Consider the following 5,210-nt stretch of genomic DNA (forward strand, 5'->3'; position numbering starts at 1 on the left):
ACTTTTTCCAAGAATGTGCAAAAATGCTTGGAACTTCATTCTGAAATAACATTCTCTTTTTTTGCAGTGCTCAGGGGTTACTCCTGGCTGTCTGCTCAGAAATAACTCCTGGCAGGCACGGGGGACCATATGGGACACCGGGATTCGAACCAACCACCTTTGGTCCTGGATTGGCTGCTTGCAAGGCAAACGCCGCTGTGCTATCTCTCCGGGCCCAAATAACATTCTCTTAATGAGTCTTTGTAGTCTGTGATCTTCTTGTGAAGATGAATTTGGAGTATTCAGATATTTAGTTCATGAGGATTAAATCCAATGAGATACTTTAGGAGTCAAATTGGGTGCCAGTAAAGGAACAAAACTGATTTTCATGAAGCCAGAGAGATAATCCAGCAGGTAAGGTTCTTAATTTTATACGGCTGACCTGGATTCACTCCTAAGCACTCCGTATTGTTCCTTGAGTATCACCAGGAGTGATCCCTGAGCCTGGAGTAATTCCTGAGTAAAGCGAGGTTTGGCCGAAAACAAAAACTGCTTTTTTTAGATAGAGAACTTTGAGCATTTTTTGTTATATTTATACATATTTTATTTAAAATGTCCACAGTGGGGCCAGAGTGATAATACAGCATATGAGGACTAGAGAGAGGGCTGGAGCAGTAGTACAGTGGGTAGGGCACTTGCCTTGCACACGGCCAACCTGGGTTTGATCCCTGGAGTCTGCCAGGAGTGATTCCTGAGCACACAGCCAGGAAGTAACCCCAGAGTACCCCCAGTTATGGCCCAAAAGATAAGAAAGAAAAAAATGGAAGAGAAAGTGTCCACAGTAAAACTACTCTTTTTCTATATCCTCCTATGTCCTAGATCATAGCTTTCATTTCATTTCTCTATGTGTTAATAGCCTGCATTATAAAATAACACATAATTTAAATCTTCCCCTTGTCTGTTTAGTTTTTTGGGGTGGCCACACCTGCTCAAAGGTTACTCCTGTCTCTGTGCTTGGAATTATTCCTGGCAGGTTTGGGGAACCATATGGGATGCCAGGGACCAAACATGAGTTGGTCACAGGCAAATCTACCTGCTGTGCTAGCACCTTGCACAATATTTTCTTGCATTTTCTTATGATTTGAGTATATGAGAAAATGACCAGTGTGTGGTAGTGAACTGTATTATGTCCATATGCCTTAGCACTAATTATCAATAAAAATCTCAGCTTCCTTATACATCCATGTATAGGAAAATTTTATGACTTCATCTCTTCTGAAGGCTGCATAATATTCCATTGTATATATATACCATAGTTTCTTTAGCCATTCATCTATTGAGGGGCATCTAGGCTGTTTCCAGAGTCTGGCTATTGTAAACAGTGCTGCAATGAATATAGGTGTGAGAAAGGGATTTTTGTATTGTACTTTTGTGTTCCTAGGATATATCCCTAGGAGTGGTATAACTGTATATGGAATCTATTATGCTGAGTAAAATAAGTCAGAGGAAGAGAGATAAACACAGAATGGTCTCACTCATCTGTGGGTTTTGAGAAAAATGAAAAACATTTGTGTAATGATTCTCAGAAACAAAATAGAGGAAGATTGGAGGGTGCAGTTGCCAACATGAGCTCATCACAGGGATTGTTTAGTGCAGTCACAGAAATAATTACACTGAGTACTGTCATAACAAAATGTGACTGAATGAGGGAAGTAGAAAGCCTGTCTAGAGTACAGGCCAGTGTGGGGTGGGGAGGAGGGACACTTGGGATATTGGTGATGGGAATGTTGTACTGGTGAAGGGTTTTTGTTTGTTTGTTTTTGTTTTGGGGCTACACCTGGTGGTGCTCAGGGATTACTCCTGGCTATCTGCTCAGAAATAGTTCCTGGCAGGCACGGGGGACCATATGGGATGCCGGGATTTGAACCAACCACCTTTGGTCCTGGATTGGCTGTTTGCAAGGCAAACACCGTTGTGCTATCTCTCCAGGCCCCTGGTGAAGGGTTTGTGTGTGTGTGTGTGTGTGTGTGTGTGTGTGTATCAGCTTACTGATTGTTAATGTCATTTACTCACTGGTCTCTTGCTTTTTGTTTGTTTTGTTTTGGGGTCATACCTTGCAGTGTTCAGAGGTTACCACTGGCACTGCGCTCAGAAATTACTCCTGCCAGGCTTAGTGGACCTTGGGGATTAGACTTGGTTTGGCTGTGTGCAAGGTAAAATGCAAAGGGACCCATTGTGTTCTCACTCCAGACATCTCTCTGGTCCTCTTTTTTTTTTTTTTTTTTTTTTTTAATTTTTGGGCCACACCTGGTGATGCACCTGGCTTTGTGCTCAGAAATCGTTCCTGGTTTGGGGGACCATATGGGATGCCGGGAGATTGAACCTCAGTCTGTCCTGAGTCAGCTGCTTGCAAGACAAATGCCCTACCCTGTGCCATCACTCCTTCCCTCTCTTTTTTGGAGGGGAGTCACACCCGGTGGTGCTCAAGTTTTACTCCTAGCTCTCAGCTCAGAAATCGCACCTGGCAGGCTCAGAGGACCATATGGGATGCCGGGATTCGAACCATCTTCCGACCCAGGTTGGCTATGTGCAATGCAAATGCCCCACTCTGTGCTATCTCTCCGGCCCCTCTCTGGTCCTCTTAATAGAGCAAAGTCCATTTCATTCTGGGGCTGCTCCCCAAGCAAATTGCTGGGGGAGGGCTGTTGCTCCTGGAGATGATGTGAGAGCATTGCTGATTGGGGATAGGGAATAACCTCCACGACCTGTCACGTCACTACGTTTTTAAATTTTGTACTTAGTTAAATACAAGCTATTGAAAGATGATATCTCGGGCCCAGAGAGATAGCACAGCTGCGTTTGCCTTGCAAGCAGCCGATCCAGGACCAAAGGTGGTTGGTTCGAATCCCGGTGTCCCATATGGTCCCCTGTGCCTGCCAGGAGCTATTTCTGAGCAGACAGCCAGGAGTAACCCCTGAGCACTGCCGGGTGTGGCCCCCCAAAAAAAAAAAGATGATATCTCCTTGATTTGACCTCCATTCTTTGTGGTTTTTGTTGGTGTGTGTGTGTTTAGGTGTGTGTGTGTGTGTGTGTTTAGGGGTGTGTGTGTGTGTGTGTGTGTGTGTGTGTGTGTGTAAGATTTACTTCTGGGGCTGGGCGGTGGCGCTAGAGGTAAGGTGCCTCCCTTGCCTGCGCTAGCCTTGGACGGACCGTGGTTCGATCCCCCGGCGTCCCATATGGTCCCCCAAGCCAGGAGCCACTTCTAAGCGCATAACCAGGAGTAACCCCTGAGCGTCACCGGGTGTGGCCCAAAAACCAAAAAAAAAAAAGATTTACTTCTGGCTCAATGCCCAGGGATTACTCCTGGCAGGGACCATATGCTGGGAGTCTAACCCAGGATGGCTGCAAACAAGACTAGTCTGCTATTCTCTTTCCTCTGTTAATTCTTTTTTATGTTTATGGAGCCTGTACTGATTGGAAAGAGAACAGTCTATTAGACATGAGACAAACAGATTCAGTAATACTTTAGTTGATTTGGGAAAGATGAAAGAGTTTAAAGAAAGCAAGTATTTGTGATAGAAGGAACAGTATTTTTAAATCAAGGGAGAAAAGCATTCTGGGATACTGAGATTAGTACATTGAATACCAATGAGAAAGCTCGTGAGACAGATAAAAAAAAGTGATTATATGTTTTGTTTTTTTAGGAATGGGGATTTTGGGATGAGGAGAGGACCAGGTTTGTTTGGTATTGCCTTACATGTAGTTGACCGAATTTGATCCTAAGCATCACATGGTTCCCTGAGTACTGCCATGTATTGCAATCTTCCCTCAAAAAGGGCAGAGAATAGAGTTAGTTGTCTTGGTATTTGGTGAGGAACAAACCTTGTGATGCTAAAGGGTTACTCCTGGCTCTGATTTTGTTCAAGAATCATTCCCAGTGGACTCAGGGGACCATATGGGATGCTGGGAATCTAACCTGGTTGGCCACATGCCCTATCAGCTGTGTTATCACCCTGGCACCTGGCACCCTGTGCTTTTCACCCTGAGTGGAAATTTAGAAAAAGAAATTATTGCATCTCTATGAGATACATTGGTTGAGCTTCAGTTCCAACAACCATCCTTTAATCTGTTTTTATTTCCTGCTACCAAGTTCCCTTATTAATTTCCTTTCTGATCTCCCCTTCTATGACAGATACCTCTCTCTGTCTCTCTCTGTCTCTGTCTCTTCCTCTCTCTCTTTTTCCTCTTCTTCCCTTCTTCCTTCTCTCTCTACCCCTCCCTCTCTTTTCTTTTTAGGCATTTGGTTTGTGATACTATACAGAAGAAAAGTATTGTTCCAGAGAAAAGTAGTGATTTCACTGAAAGGAAAAAAAAATTTCTTGACACTTCAGTGAGTGCTGCAAGAAACCAAACTAAAATTCACACAAAAACGGCACTTTGTTAAAGGCATATGATATATCATAAAGGAATTTTGATAGAGTGCCTGAAACATTTTAAAAATATTTTTTATTTAAGCATATTTGTTACACAATTATTCATATTTGCGTTTCAGTCATAGAATATACACCACCCTTCACCAGTGCACTTTCCCCACCACCAATGTCCCTTGTTTCCTTCACCCTCCTCTGCCTATGTCAGGGGCAGGCATTTTGCTTTTTTGTCTCTATCTCTCTTCCTTTATTGTTGCAAGTCAGCCACTGAAGAGGTTGACTGATGGAGGGATGGAGGATGAAGTCTTTCCCCTCCAGCTCAGAGCACGCGTCTGCCACCCTGTCCAGCCGACAGTTCTGAGGTGAAACGGCAAGTAAACAGCTCGCAGACAGTCAAGCTTGTGGAAATATTAGCTTTATTTAGTGGACAAGACTGAAGTCCAAAGACTCAGCATAAGTTCCAGCCAAAAACCCCCCACCCCCCCTTCCACAGACCCTTGGTTTTTTTTGTGGTTTTTTTTTTTTGGGGGGGTTTTGGTTTTTCGGGCCACACCCGTTTAATGCTCAGGGGTTACTCCTGGCTAAGCACTCAGAAATTGCCCGTGGTCGCGATCTTTCCTTGGCTAGTGCTTGCAAGGCAGACACCTTACCTCTAGCGCCACCTCGCCGGCCCCACAGACCCTTGTTTTTATCCCCCAGAATCAAGTACCACCCAATGGTGGAAGCAGAATCAGGTACCACCCTAGGGTGGGGCAGAATGCCAGGTCACACCCTAGGGTAGGGCACAATCACCAATCAGGG

This window comes from Suncus etruscus, chromosome 9 (assembly GCF_024139225.1).
Source record: "Suncus etruscus isolate mSunEtr1 chromosome 9, mSunEtr1.pri.cur, whole genome shotgun sequence".
Lineage (NCBI taxonomy): Eukaryota > Metazoa > Chordata > Mammalia > Eulipotyphla > Soricidae > Suncus > Suncus etruscus.